This window comes from Apium graveolens, chromosome 6, assembly GCF_009905375.1.
Source record: "Apium graveolens cultivar Ventura chromosome 6, ASM990537v1, whole genome shotgun sequence".
NCBI classification, from domain to species: Eukaryota; Viridiplantae; Streptophyta; class Magnoliopsida; order Apiales; family Apiaceae; genus Apium; species Apium graveolens.
In genome coordinates this window covers 201,074,189-201,090,888 of record NC_133652.1, presented here as the reverse complement: position 1 = coordinate 201,090,888, position 16,700 = coordinate 201,074,189, and positions in this window count along the sequence as shown.

Sequence of the window (16,700 nt, the reverse complement as noted above, 5' to 3'; positions counted from 1 at the left end):
ATCAATGAGTAAACTATTAAACAAATCGGTATTTGAGCACGACCATGCATTTTATAGTCTTACTCAATCAAGAGGCCAAAATATCACTCATTAATATATAGGAGGGCTAAATCCCATCTATGTCATTCATATTTCTCATACGATTCATAATATACCCAATGTCTAATTTTATTATTACCTGGTCAAGGATAACTTTCAATAGTATTATAGAGTATTAATTTTCATCTAGAAATATAATGACTTCAGGTCTAAGGACCAGTACATCATTATCACTGTGAGGTTAACTTATGACACTATAAACATGTAGTATCTCACAACGGGTCAATCCAGCACCATGTAACTAATATATGTGCTTGTGTTTTGACTTAAGTATCACCATACCTATGATCAAGGAGATGTGATCATCAGTCAATAAACACACTAGTCTCAATGTATTTATTATCATCCCTTAACAATAATACTTGACTAGGGACTTTTAGATATATTAATATTATTCACATAATCTCATTTCTAAGTCACGTACTTAGAGATATACATTTACATATCATATTCCAAGGACATATATTAATCTAACATTTTATCACAGAAAATAAAGATATAATAAATTTCTAAAGAATAATCCTTAGAATCATATTTAATAATCCAAATGTCTCATAACATAAACATAATAGTGTTGTCTCTAGGGCATGCACAATAACACTCTTAGCTCTCATTTGTCCACTCAAAGTTCTTCACCTTCTTCAGGATTTTGAAAAAGGGTAGGCATTTTTCTCTAAACTTAGAGATAAACCTCCCTAGAGCCATAATTTTTTCTGTTAGCTTCTGAACATCCTTTATGGAGCGTGGTGGATCAATATCCAAACTGGCTTTGATCTTGTCGGTGTTGGCCCCGATTCCTTTCTTCGAGACCATGTGACCCAAAAAAAATTCAGACGCCGAAGGCGCACTTGGAAGGGTTTAACATCATCTTATGGTGCCTCAGCAATTCGAATGCCTCTCTAAGGTGATTAATATGATCAACATTAGAATTTTGACTAACATGTCATCAACATAGACCTCCATGGTCCTTCCAATTAGATGGACGAATATCTTATTTATCAATCTTGGATAAGTGGCTCCTACATTTGTAAGTCCAAAATCCATAACATGATAGCCAAAGATACCAAAGTCAGTTATGAAAGATACCTTGTGGGTGTCTTCTTTGTATATTTTAATCTAAGTATAACCGCTGAATTCATCAATGAAGCTCAATATCTCGTGTGCAGCTGTGGCATCGATTAGGGTGTCAAACCTTGGTAGGGGTAACAGTCTTTAGGGAACGCATCATTCAAGTCTATGAAGTCGATGCACATCATCTACTTCCCATTGTCCTTCTTGACCATCACGGGGTTCGCCAACCACTCAGAGAATTACACTTACTCTAAAAATCTAGCTTCTAGGAGCTTCTTAACTTCTTATTTAATAGCTTCCATCATATAAGGGGAATAAGTTCTCTTCCTTTGATTTAAATCCTTTCGAGTTGGATCGACATTTAAGTTATAAGTTTTAAGGTTCGGGTCAATTCCAGGCATATCAGCTATTGTCCAAGAGAACACATTATTGTTCTCCTCCAAGAAAGTTGTTAGTTGGCCCCTCAAGGGCACGTCAAAAGATGCTCCAATGTATGTGACCATATATAGGTCTAAGAAGTCTAGGGGAATTGGGACGAAGTCCTCGGCAGGCTTCCCTTGAAGTTCTTAATTCTCACGGACATCCATATTTTCTATGGGGAGGGCTTGCCCCCCGATTCCATCAAGCCTAAGTGCTGAAATATAGCAACAATGGGTAATTTTTTGATCTTCTTTATCCTCTCCAACACTGTTTCTAGTTGGGTACTTTAGTACCATATGATAGGTTGAGGGCACGACCTTGAACTTGGGAAGGGTTGTAGGTAGAGGCAACCTTCACAACCTAAAAATTTAACATTTGTGTGGCCTCTCTTCTCCAATAGTTATGGGAAGTTATATTGCTCCTTCGACTTGGCACTCCACTCCATTGAACCTGTAGATGGGTGCGTCTGAAGGAGTTAGTTGGGAGTCATTGTACCCCATTCTTAGAAATGTGTCATGGAAAATATCATCCTGAGGAAAATTTAAACCCCCAATTTCCAATAATTGTTGTGATAACCAAAGGTTCATCTTGAGGAAAATTTAAATCCTCAAGCTCGGGGTCACCGAATTTTAGTGTCATCTCAGTCTTAGCATTCTTGGGTGCTTCTCTGACTATATTTATCACCTCTATCGCATAGGCTTTACGAGAGTTCCTTGTTATTTTAGCGATTGTTGGCCCTCTGGCGATCATATTGATTACTGGCCCTCAGGGCTCTGGGTTAAGATGTTGATTGTTGCCCCTTCGATCGTTATCCCTTCGATCATTATCCCTTCGATCATTATCTCTTCTCTGGCCTCCGACCTCTTTTCCCTTGGTGTAACATCCAAACTTTCCTCTTCGGATTAAATACTAGATTTCATCCTTGAGTTGTCTATAATCGTCAGTGTTATGACCAACATCCTGTTAGTGTTTGTGCCCTAAAGACAACACTATGATGTTTAAATTTAAGACATTTGGATTATTAATGTTTATGTTCTATCGATTATTCCCTTTATAATTTATTAATTCTTAATTTACTGTGATATAATTGTTAGATTAATAAATGTCCTTGGAATATGATATGTAATTCTATATATTTAAGTACGTGACTTAGAAATGATATTATGAGAATAGTATCAATATTCCTAAAGGTCTTTAGTCGAGTATTATTATTATTAAGGGACAATAATAATGCACTAAGACTGATGTGTTTGTTGACTGCTGATCACATCTCATTAATCACGGGTATAGTGATACTAAAGTAAAAAACACAGGCATATGTAAATGTACATGATACTGGACAGACCCGATGTGAGATTCTACATGTCTGTTGTGTCGTAAGTAATTCTCACAGTGATAATGATGTAATGGTCATTAGACCTGAAGTCATTATATTTCTATAAAAGAATTAATATACATTGATTCCATTAAAAGTTATCCTTGATCGGGTAATGATAAAAGTGGACATTGGGTATATTATGAATCGTACGAGAAATATGAATGATCTAGATGGGATTTAACCTTCCTATTTTAGGAGTGATATTATTAACCTCTTATGTGAGGTAGACTATGAAATGCGTGGCCACGCTCAAATGTTGATTTGATATGATAGTCTACTCATTGATCAAGGAAACTTGGATTAAACTATGATGAGGATGACACATTACATGTCTCTAGTTTAATCTATAATATTTGATTAAATGGATTATATTACATTGTACATTATTCACGAAAGGTTTAATCGATCACCAATTCAATTATTATTACTCGGGTAGCAATGAGTATTACTAGATGCTGCTAATTATTTACGATTTTATATTAGATTTAAAATTCGTTGCTAACGTAATATAACCTATAGGATCACACAGAAAGAATGCTTGAAGGATTACTTAATTTAAATTGGATTAAAATTAAATTAAAGTAGTTCGAATTAATTATAATATTAATTAAGTATCACTTAATTATTTAGATAAATAATAATATTTGAATTTACTAATATTAATTATGAAATTTATTTGTTAAATAATTAAAAAAGAATTATAACTCTTAACTAATTAAGAGTTAACATTAATTTAAAATTCCTATTTGTGTAATAATTAAGTCATACAAGAACCTCATGGATGTCTACAAGAACCTCTGGGAGAGGGTCTGATACTGGTATAATTGGTGTTCTGGAACGCCCCACTCTGTCTGCCCTCATTATCGTCTTTGCCCTTGATAACTCTTCACCCTCTAGTACCGCCCTCGCGACCATCCTAGCTCTGGTAGTCACCCTGACTACAGTCATCAATTTCTCAGCGGTCCTCTCTTAATTCTTGTCAGGATCCTCCACTGGATCCTTCTCAGCAACAATCCTTTCTGGGACAACATCCTTAACCGCTACATCCTTAATATGAACATAATATGGTTTCTCATTAGGGTACTCCATCGGATCCCCAATCTGATCTCCAATATTCGCTAAAACATCATCATGTTGTTGCTCCCCAACCTCAGGATTCGGTGCCCCGCTGCCCTATACGATAACGAACTATATTACTATCATGATATTTATAAGGGTTCCCATAAAGGTTTTAACTGTCAGTACTATGTTAGGTAGTCCGACTATGAACTTGGAAAAAGGTCTTATTATCTTAGTGAACTTATCATTTTAACGATGCATCATCTCTGAGGTTTATAACACTTGGTTCTGATACCATTTCTGTAACACCCCCAAATCCGGGGTCGGGGATCCAGGTTGTCACGAGTTTCATTTCCCTTAATAACACATAATTTTAATAAATAACCAACCACTCCATACCGTGACCCAACAATATACACACACCACAAGTTAAAGTCTCATAGATGAATACCAAAATAATACAAGTCATTTTATTTCACAATTATAAGTCATTACACCTTAAAAAGGGTTTCTAAATAAATTTACATATTCTATGCCATTATTACAATTCATAAATAAACATAAGTCTGGTATATCAAAAGCTGAAAGCCTAACCTATTGGTAGTTCCTACCTCAGCTACAGTGGCTTCAACTCCTATTAGAAATTATGGAACGTTTCCTATCCACTCGTGCATTGGGAGCTTGGTCCTATTCAACTCAATCACTTTTAATTCTGAAGCATGTGTTGTGACCAACAAGAAGAGCAACAAAGTGGTTCTCACTGAAATGAGAAAAGGAACTGTGTACCTAGCGGATTTCAACTCATCAAATGCAGACTCAGTAACTTGTCTTCTCAGTAAAGCAAGTCAAGATGAAAGTTGGCTATGGCACAAGAAGTTGTCCCATCTAAACTTCAAGACCATGAATGAGCTAGTCAAGAAAGAATTGGTTAGAGGTATTCCTTAAGTGGAGTTTACTAAGGATGGATTGTGTGATGCCTTCCAGAAAGGAAAGCAGATTAAAGCATCATTCAGAAAGAAGCTTGATTCAACAATTGAAGAACCTTTGCAACTGTTGCACTTATATCTGTTTGGACCAGTCAATGTGTTGTCCATCTCAAGGAAAAGGTATTGCCTAGTAATTATAGATGATTTCTCAAAGTTCTCTTGGACATATTTTCTAAAATCCAAAGATGAAGCTGGTGAAATCATCATCAATCACATAATGCAAGTCAACAATCATCCTGACTTCAAAGTAAGAAGAAGCAGGAGTGACTGTTAGGAATATGTTGTAAACTTGATGATAAATTATACAAAATACCTTTGTAGATTTAACTTAGTGAATTTTGTAGCACTCGATGGATGATCAAAAATAGCCCTGATGGATGATTCAATATAATCCCGACGGATGATGATTTGACATCCATCGAGTGAGTAGCTTATGTAATAATAAGTAGTGTAGCACATTTCTGCAAACAACTTTGTGTAGATTTTGTAGGAGCTTATGAGTCATGTAAACTACTAGTAGATATGCAGAATAGGTTGATTAATTGTAAATATGAAATGTCTTGTAATTCTGCATAAGTAAAATGGAGTCAAGTGTCAAATAGCTACCCGACAGATGATCAACAAACCTACCAGACGGATGATCAACAAAGCTACCCGACGGATAACAAGCATGTACTCGACGGATGATCAATTCAAATATCTGTTGACAGTGACAACACAGTCACATGCGTTGGGTTTTTGCAAAAAGAATGTGGCAACCTGTTTAGCAGGAAATTGAGAACAAAGAAGCATTACCATTTCCATGCAAGGTATGAAGATTTTCAAAGATGCTGGAATAGAGTAATGAAGCAGCATGGAGTTAGACTTGATAGGTTTTGTTTTATTATCCTGTCTTATTACCATGTAAACTTGGTGATATATAAACCAAGTGTAGCTAGTAGAACAAATAACTGAGCAAACACATTTTAGGAGAGAAATAGAAAAAGTTGTACTTGTCAAGAATTTCTCTATAGTTTGTTTGTTCAACTTGTAAAGCAGCTGTGAGCCAATTTGTGCTTCATAAGGTTCCTAAATTGATATATATATATATATATATATATATATATATATATATCTAGTGGATACATTCAGAGCCACCAGAAAGTTTTAAAGACTTGTGTTTTTATTACTTTGTGTTTGATTTATTTAATCCTTTCATTCCGCACTTTGCAAATCAAACACATATATATATGTCGAGTTAAGAACTGATTTTAAAATCTTGAAAAAGAAGCCAGAATTACATTCAACCCCCCTTCTATAATTCTTGTTGTATTGTTAGGGAATAATAATCGGTATTAGAGCAAGCTCTTGAAGTACAAAGAGTGTAAAGATCATAACAAACAGCAAGATGAACAAGAAGGATGTTGGAGTTGAAATTCCTTTTGTAGAAAAAGACAATTATCACCACTGGAAGGTGAAAATGCATCTACATCTTCTTTATCAAGATGAGGCCTATGTGGATTGCATAGAGAGAGGTCATCATGTACCAATGAGAGCTGCAACAGGCAATGAACCATCTGTTCCCAAGCCTAGGCATGAATGGTCAGATCCTGATATTGAGCAAGTCAGGAAAGATAAGAAGGCCATGAATATATTGTTTAATGGAGTTGATGGTGATATGTTTGATAATATCATTAACTTCAAAACAGCCAAGGAGGTTTGGGACACTATCCAGATTATTTGTGATGGTATTGAGCAAGTAAAGGAGAATAAGATACAGCTATTAATTCAGCAATATGAGCACTTCCATTGCGAAGATAGTGAGTCTCTCACTGATATTTTTAGTAGATTTCAAAAAATACTAAATGCTCTGAAGTTGCATGGAAAAGTCTATCAGATAAAAGACTCTAACCTCAAGTTCCTTAGATATCTTCCAAAGGAATGGAAACCAATGACAGTCTCATTGAGAAATTCTCAGGATTACAAGGAGTTTACCTTAGAGAGACTGTATGGCATTCTGAAAACTTATGAAATTGAAATAGAGCAAGATGAGAGGATGAAGAAAGGAAGGAAGGAAGAAAGGAGGGTCCATAGCACTGGTTGCTGAGTTAGCAAAAGGAGAAAAAGATGAAGGTAGAAGCTGTTGAGTCTACTTTAAAGGTCTGTGAGAACAAGGGTAAAGGGCTGGTAGCTAAAAATGAAGATCATTTGAGCCAAGATGACATGGATGACATTGATGAGCATGTAGCATTCCTTTCCAGAAGATTTGCGAAGCTCAAGTTCAAAAAGAACTTTGGAGCAACCAAGCCAAATAGAAATATGGTGGATAAATCCAAATTCAAATGTTTCAAATGTGGCTTGGCAGGGCATTTTTCCAGTGAGTGTAGAAAGTCAGAATCCAACAAAAAGAAGTTTGAGCCTGTTGATTACAAACAGAAATATTTTGAGTTGCTCAAGCAAAAGAAAAGGGCTTTCATTACACAGGAAAATGACTGGGCAACTGATGGATTGGATGAAGATGAAAATGTAAGCTATGTCAATCTAGCCCTGATGGCCAAGTCTGATAAAACAGAAACAAGTTCTTCAAGTAATCAGGTAATCACCACTAACCTAGCACATTTATCTAAAGCTGAGTGTAATGATGCAATCAATGACATGTCTACAGAATTATATCACTTGCGTGTTACACTTAAGTCGCTCACTTAGGAAAATGCTAAGATTAAAGAAAACAATTTGTTTTTAAATGAGAAGAACAATGTGCTAGAGCCTCAGTTTATTGAATTTGAAAAATTGAGAATTGAGTGTAAGATTGCTAAGGATGAATTAATTGAGTCCTTGAAGAAAGAAGAGATTTTAAAGAAGTAGCTTGAACGAGAATATGAGATGATTAAAGCATGGAAATCATCCAGAGATGTCCATGCTCAAATCACTAAATTTCAAGGTATTGAGTCCTTTTGTGATGCAGCCCAGAAAAAGAGTAAGGAGAAACTAGAATCCAACTTGGTTGAAGGATTTTTGACAGATGTGCACTCGACGGATGATGAGATTCATCCGTCGGATAACCAAAAGGATTATCCATCAAATGATAAAGAGCCACATCCGTCGGCTGTGAGTAAACCTGTGAGCAAAGCTAAGCTTGCCAAACTAAATGAGAAATATGGATCAGTTTCCAAAAACTTTGTTTTAGGAGAATCAAGTCAATTGAAGAAGGAGAAGAAAGTTAATGTTGGTCATCTGTCCATCAAGCAATTAAATGACAGATTGGAAAAGATTAAGGATAAAACAAAAACTAAAAAGAAAAACAATAAAGTAGGAATTAACAAGCATAACATCTACACACCTGATAAATATGCACCAAGAAAAATTTGTGTTAAGTGTGGTAGTGTTAATCATCTGTCTGTTAATTGGAAACTTGCCATGCCTACTCCTATGTCTGTGCCTCCCTCTTTTCCTAACATGACTGTTATTCCTACCATGCCTATGAATGATATGTCTACTCAGAATATGAATGCATAATTTGCTAATATGCCATTTGCACCTAATCTTTATTATGCTGCATTTAGTATGCCATAAATGCCATTTCGCATGCCTTACTGGAATAACATGTTTGCCAATAGCATGCCTTTTCTTGTCAACCAAAATGTGCATGATAATTCTGTCCTAATGAATGGTTTCAAAGGTCCAACTCAAATGACTAAGGATGAATCAGAAATTCCCAAGTCAAATGAGATCAAACCTAAGAAACCAAAGAAGAAAGCTAACAAGGCAGGACCCAAGGAAACTTGGGTACCAAAATCAACTTGATTTGGTTTTGATGTGTGTAGGGAAACAGAAAGAATCTTTGGTACTTGGATAGTGGTTGTTCAAGGCACATGACTGGAGATTCTACCCTGATCACAAAGTTCAAGGAAAGAGTTGGCCCAACTATTACTTTTGGACATGACATCAAGGGTTATACTGTGGGATATGGCTTGATTTCAAAAGACAATGTCATCATTGAAGAGGTTGCCCTAGTGGATGGCCTCAAGCATGATATGTTGAGTATCATCCAGCTTTGTGATAAGGGAAATTCAGTAACCTTCAATTCAGAAGCCTGTGTTGTGACAAACAAAAGAAACAACAAAGTGGTTCTCACTGGAGTGAGAAAAGGGAATGTGTACCTAGCTGACTTCAACTCATCTAATGCAGAATCTGTCAGTTGTCTTCTCAGTAAAGCAAGTCAAGATGAAAGTTGGCTATGGCATAAGAAGTTGTCCCATCTAAACTTCAAGACCATGAATGAGCTTATCAAGAAAGAACTGGTCAGAGGCATTCCTTAAGTGGAGTTTTCTAAGGAAAGCATATTAAAGCATCATTCAGAAAGAAGCTTGATTCAACAATTGAAGAACCTTTGCAATTTCTACACATGGATTTATTTAGACCAGTCAATGTGTTGTCCATTTCAAGGAAAAGATTTTTCCTAGTAATTGTGGATGATTTCTCAAAGTTCTCTTGGACATATTTCCTAAAGTCTAAAGATGAAGCTAGTGAAATCATTATCAATCACATAAGGCAAGTCAACAATCATCCTGATTTTAAAGTAAGAAGAATCAGGAGTGACAATGGAACTGAGTTCAAGAATTCTATGATGAGATCATTTTTTGAAGAGAATGGGATTATGCACGAGTTTTCTGCTGCAAGGACTCCACAAAAAAAATGGAGTAGTGGAAAGAAAGAACAGATCTTTTATTGAAGCTGTAAGGACAATGCTTGAAGAATCAAAGTTACCAACATATTTTTGGGCTGAAGCTGTGAATACTGCCTGCTACACTTAGAATATTTCTTTGACTAATCAAGCAAATTGTATGAAACCCTGCCAATTGTTCAAGAACAAGAAACCAACTCTGAATTTTCTTCATGTCTTTGGCTTCAAATGTTTTATCTTGAGGAATCAAACTGATCAACATGGGAAGTTTGATGCTAAAGCAGATGAAGGAATTTTTGTTGGATATGATGTGGGAAAGGAATATAGGGTCTATAATCTAAGAACCAACATTGTTATGGAATCAATACATGTTGTGTTTAATGACAAAAAGATTGAAGGACTGCAAGATGGAGATTTCCATGAAAGTCTCAAGTTTGATAATGTGGAGATGGTTAGTGATGACAGTGATGATGAAAGTGATCAAGAAATAGTGAATAAGAATAATGCAGAAAAATATACAATTAATGAAGCACATGATTCAACATCTGTCAAGTTGCAAAATGCTTCATCCGTCGGGAGACAATCTGCCTTATCCGTCGGGAGATAATCAGCTTCATCTGTCGGGACACAAAGTGCATCATCCATCGGGTCATTAAGAGAAGCTGAAAGTCAGAATAGGTCACTTACAGAAAGTTCCCCTTTCTCAAATAAAAGATTAACAAACTCAGGGGGAGTTTATAATAATCAAAACTCAGTCACACATCAAGACAACAATGAGGCTTCTTCTGAAAGGAATATGTCCTAAGTCCAATCATGTATTAGGATTTAGGAATAACTTTTATGTAATCTGTTTGATTTCATTGATATTAATAAAGACTTGTTTTGCTTTTATTACGGGCTTTATCTATTTAAGAGTTTAAATAAGATATACCATAGTTTAGAGTAAAGCTTTTTATGGATTATGATAAGATCATAATAGTGAGACCTAAAAAGATGATAACTCTAAACTTAAATAGTTCCTGGTCGTAGGATTACTAACTAGTAATTAATAATCTGCAAAGATCGGTACATACTATGCTTGCTTTATTATGAAGGATGTCTGTTCTCATAGACATTTGTGTGGTGACACTATAGCTAGTATGTAGGTGCTTATTATAGAATAAGTTCACTGAACATGACTCGCCCAGCTGAACAACTGATGGAGTTCACTCACGTGTCAGGAGTTGTTCGCTTAGTGATAGTTCTACAAGTATCCTTAGACTTGAGGTCATCATAGTCATCTTGTGTACACTGAACTATGCTTTGGTTTAGTTCTTAGTCTCCAGGGACAATTATTAGGGCTCTTCTGGGTATAGGAATTTGTACACGAAGATAGTGTATGATCAATAAAGGATCTACCCCTTCCAGTGAAGGAAGCGAATGTTCAAGGCTGATCCACTTATGCTAGTTCAGGAATCTCTGGCCAGAGTGAATGAAATTAGAAAGGAGTTTCTAATTTGCATAGAACTACGTATAGTAAATGGTAAGCAAGTGATTGAATTAGATAGGCTTGACACGAGATCCATGCCTTGTATTTAATCGGGACATTGTAGGGTAGAAGGAGTTTATTGTACGGTAACTATTCACTGAATAGGTTCTTGGTATTCTAAGCAGTGAATTCATATTATCCGGATAGTCGCGATATGCTGAGAAGTATCCCTCACGATGTAGAATAAATGTGATTAATTAATTAATCATATTTAATAAATTAGAGAATTTATATAAATAATGATAAAATAGTTTTATTATTAATTATTTCTACTACCGGCTTAATATTGAACCTACAGGGTCACACCATAAAAAGAGAATGATTTAATGGTGGAGGAATTAATTAATAATGGCTAATAATTTTTATTTGTGAAATAAATAATTAATTGGCAAATTTAATAATTGATTAAATGAGATTTAATTGATTATAAATTAATTAAGAAAAGTTCTTAATATTATTAATTAAGAATTTAATTTTTAGAAATTAAATCAAGAGAGAGAATTATATTTAAAGTGTTTAGAAAAAGGATTAGTAATTAAAAGGTGTTTTAATTATTAATGAGAATAATAAATGGGATAATAATAATAATATTTATGGGAAAATTTCAGCTGAAAATTTTGCCTATAAATACACTATTATAGACCCTAATTTTATTCTAACCCATATCAAATCCGAAAACCCAAAAAGTTTGGAAAACCCAATTCTCTCCACCTCCTTCCTCCTCCTTGACATCGTTTTCTTGGTGGATATCGGTGGAGTGCTTCACACTTGAGGAGCAACTGCTAAGGATCTCTGATCGTTGTCTCCGAATTATTTTAAAAGGTTAGATTCGATCCCTCAAATTTTTATTCACGATTTATATGTTTTTATTCGGATTTTATATGTGTAAAAGTGTTTTGCCATGCCCCCGCTGCGATTAAAATCCAACATCTTCATCTAGAGCTAATCTACCTCAATAAAGAAAATGGACTAAGGATCACCCCTTTGAGCTCATCATTGGTGATGCATCTTCTAGAGTTCAAACAAGAAGAAAAACTCAAGAAGAATGTCTATATAGAAGCTTCCTATCTAAGGAAGAACCAAAGAAGGTAGAAGAAGCTTTGTTGGATCCTGATTGCATTTTAGCTATACAGGAGGAGCTAAACCAATTTGAAAGGAATAAAGTATGGAAGCTGGTACCCAAACCTAAAGGAAAGTATCCAATTGACACCAAGTGGGTATTCAGAAACAAGATGGATGAAAATGGCATAGTAATCAGGAACAAAGCTAGTTTGATTGCTAAGGGCTACTGTCAACAAGAAGGGAATATATTTTGATGAAACTTTTGCTCCTGTTGCAAGACTTGAAGCCATCGGAATTTTCTTAGCCTATGCAGCTCATGCCAATTTCAAAGTCTATCAAATGGATGTTAAAAGTGCATTTCTAATTGGAGATTTGGAAGAGGAAGTCTATGTAAGACAGCCTCCTGGTTTTGAAGATCCAATTTTTCCAAATCATGTGTACTATCTTTTGAAAGCACTTTATGGACTGAAGCAAGCACCTAGAGCCTGGTATGACACTTTATCAAAGTTTCTTTTGGAAAATCACTTCACAAAAGGTACTGTTCATAAAACTTTATTCTTTAGAAATGTTAATGGCTCTAGTATACTTATTCAAATTTATGTAGATGATATTATATTTGGCTCTACAGATGAAAAACTTTGCAAAAAGTTTGCCAAATTGATGCAAACTAAGTATGAAATGATCATGATGGGAGAACTAACTTACTTTCTTGGTTTGCGAGTTAAGCAAGTTAGTGATAGAATATTCACTAGTCAAACTAAATACATTCATGAACTTTTAAAGAAGTTTGATCTAATGGATTGCACATCCGCAAAAACTCTCATGGCCACTGCAACTAAGCTTGAATTAAATACTACTGAAAAGTTTGTGGATATTTTAATCTATAGGGGCAAGATATAATGTTTGCTACTTGTCTTTGTGCTAGATTTCAGGCTGATCCTTGAGAATCTCACCTATTAGCTAATAAGAGAATTTTCAGATATCTCAAGAGAACACCAAAACTTGGCATTTGGTACCCTAGAGATTCTGGTTTTGATCTAACTGGTTATTCAGATGCAGATTATGCAGGTTGTAGAATAGACAGAAAAAGTACAACAGGAACCTGTCAATTTCTAGGGAACAAGCTTGTGTCCAGGTTCAGTAAAAAGAAAAATTCAGTCTCTACTTCTACAGCTGAAGCTGAATATATTGCTGCTGGTAGTTGCTATGCATAGATTTTATGGATAAAAAACAATTGTTAGACTATGGTCTATAAGTGGATAGAATTCCCATTTTCTGTGATAAAACAAGTGCAATTTCCGTCACTGAAAATCCAGTACAACATTAAAGAACAAAGCACATAGACATCAAGTACCACTTCATAAGAGAACATCTGATGAATGGTACTATGGAACTTCATTTTGTTCCAAGTGAAAGCAACTTGCAGACATATTTAACAAGCCACTTGATGAATCCACATTTTCAAGGTTGGTAAGTGAGTTAGGTATGCTTAATTATTCCTTAATCATTTCAGATATTTTTGCAAGTTTTTGATGCAGCCAGAAATTTAATTGATTTTTTTGTTTTGGATGAAATTTTGGCTAAGTCAAAATTTACATCCCGGCGGATGCTCATTATCGATCGAGTTTGATCATCCGTCGGAATATTAATTGTTAATAAAAATCAATTATTTTTATGGAGTATTTTTTAACTCGACGGATAACTGATTTATCCTCATCCGTCGAATTATCTCAATCCTAGCCGTTAAAACTCTGAACATTATCCATCGAGTATACTTCTGTTTGTAAGCATGACACGACAGATAAGTGACATAATTTTTACAATTTATTCATTTTTAAATGGCTATTTTGGGCAATTTTTATTGGTCTCTTTATTTCACTTTATTATTTTTGTCAGTTTATTTCTGAGATAGTATAAAAGCTAAATTCATTTTTATTCTAATCTTTTATCATTCTCAAGAATCAATTGCTCTAACTTCTTTCTCAAAAGCAAATACTTTCTCTGCAAATTTCCCAATCTCTAACAATGGCTCCAGTCGTCAAAATGATGTCTCAAACTGGATATATCTATGAAAAGAACAACTTCACAGCTCTTGTGAACAAGGAGATTATCAGATGATAGATTTTGTGAAGAACTACATACTCAGTTATGCTATGCTGGAATCTCCCACTATCTACTGTGAGGTTGTAGAGGAGATATGGACAACTGCAGTGTACAACTCTACTGACAAGACCATTACATTCACTCTAAAAGGTAAGCAATTTGGCATAAATAGAGACATTGTCAAAGCATGCTTTAGAATTCCTGATAATACTGCTACTGCTCCACACATAGACACTGACATAGTTAACATGCTAAATTTCATGGGCTATGCACTTACTACCTCTAAGTTAAGTGAAATTAAGAGGTTAGGTCTTAAAAAGGAATGGAGCTTTATGTGTGATGTGGTAACTAAGGTATTCTCTTGTAAGATTAGTAACTTTGATTTTGTTAACATTTCTATGCTTAACATGCTTTACATGCTAGTTACTGATAATTACTTTAATTTCAGTGACTTGGTCTTTTTTGAGTTATGCTTTAATTTAGGAGAACTCAATAAGAGAGGTAAAAGTGTCTATTATACTAGATTCTTTATGATGCTTGCCAACCATCTCATTGAGAACATTGTGATTGAGAACCCAACCAACAAGCTGAATTGTTGGGTTCAAGAAAGAAGGATTATTGCAGATCTCAATAGGACAAACCAACACAAAGAGGTGCCTCTCTTTTATTTTCCAATCATAAAGGGACATCAGGTAAGTGAGGTAAGTTCTACTGTCTCCACTCTTCCAACCTCACACACTTATTTGCCTTCAAATATAGCAATGGAATCTGTGTCAATGACCCAACAGATGCCTACCCAAGCTACTAAATCACAAATTTCAAAATCCAAGTCTAAGAAAGCCCCCTCTAGTTTCTTTCAAAAGAAACCAGTTGTAAAATCCACTAAACAAAAAGAGGGGAGTATGAAGGTGAGTGAGAAAGATGAGGGACATGGTGAAAATAAAAAAAAAAACCTAAGGATAAGGCTGGTGAGAAGAGTGCAGCCAAACCTAGCCACACCACAGTTTCCCAACAAACTGTGGTTGTTAATACAGAAATAAGCTCAATTCTAGTTTCATCCTCCCAAAAGGATGTTACTATTGAAACAAGCTCCCAACCAGGAGCACAGGCCAAGAGGGGTAAGGACACTAGCTCACCACAAACTTATTCTAAAAAGAAAAGATCAAAAACCCCTGGAGATGCACAGGGCACACACACAGTGCAAATTGGTGCTAAAGACCCAGTCACTGTACCATCTCAAAGTCAGGTTGATGTGACCCCAATAAATGTGGAGACACAGCCAAAATATTTAACAATTGAAGCACATGAAACACTAAATTTACCCACACACTCACTGGATGTTGAGATGATCAATACATCACTTCCAAGTTCTCCATCTTTAACTCTATTGGAGAAGCCAAAAATCCAAGCAAGTGAGCATCATCTTTTAGATGATTTGTTGGCTAACTTGCCATTTCTTTCTGAGTCTGTTGAGACATTTGTGCCAAAATTTTCATCAATCTGCACAGAGTCTACAATAGTCTCCACTTCAAACTTATTCATCTCATCTATCCCGATGGATATTCATCATCCGTCGAGTACTGATTGTATCCCGACAGATAAGCTTGACAGCAGTCATCCGTCGGATAGCCATACTACTGTCCCGATGGATATTCCTCATCTGTCGGGTGTCTCTGTACAACTTTAATTTTCTTCAATTCTTATAAGTATAGAAGACTTAGTGGTAGTACAATCACTCTTAGGACTGAGGGAAGGGAGTGAATTGAGTGAGAGGATGGGTTGCTCCCAGGCAAAAGGAGAGAATAAGAGTGATCAAATGCAGTCCATTTCTTCAGGACTAGAAAAAGTGAGTGAGGGAAGTCCCACCTTAGATGGTGAAGGTGAGAGTGTGAGGGTGGGAAGCCAAGGGGAGCCCGTGATGCAAAAAGAGAGAGAAATTGAGAAAAATGCAGGTACATGAGGGATAAGGATGGATATCATTGCTAGTGAGTCAATTAATACCAATGATGCAGACATAGATAAACTATCTCAGCATAATCAAGATGTTATAGGTTCCATCTCTTTGGATGCTGAGGCATTTACTCATCCTGTTCCAGCATATCAAATTTTGGTTGGACAGGGCAATGAAAATGCAGAAAGAATGTTGAACTTGGTGCACACCACCCAGTCAATACAAAGAGCTAAGGATCCCATCACATTTATGCCACTTAGAGCTGATGATGATGTTGACTATGGGACTGGGGAATCTGCTGATTTCTTTGGAAATGATGGTGAAAGTAAGGAGCTCATGAACATAGAGGAGAAGCAGGCACCAGTTCTAGATCTGGCCTT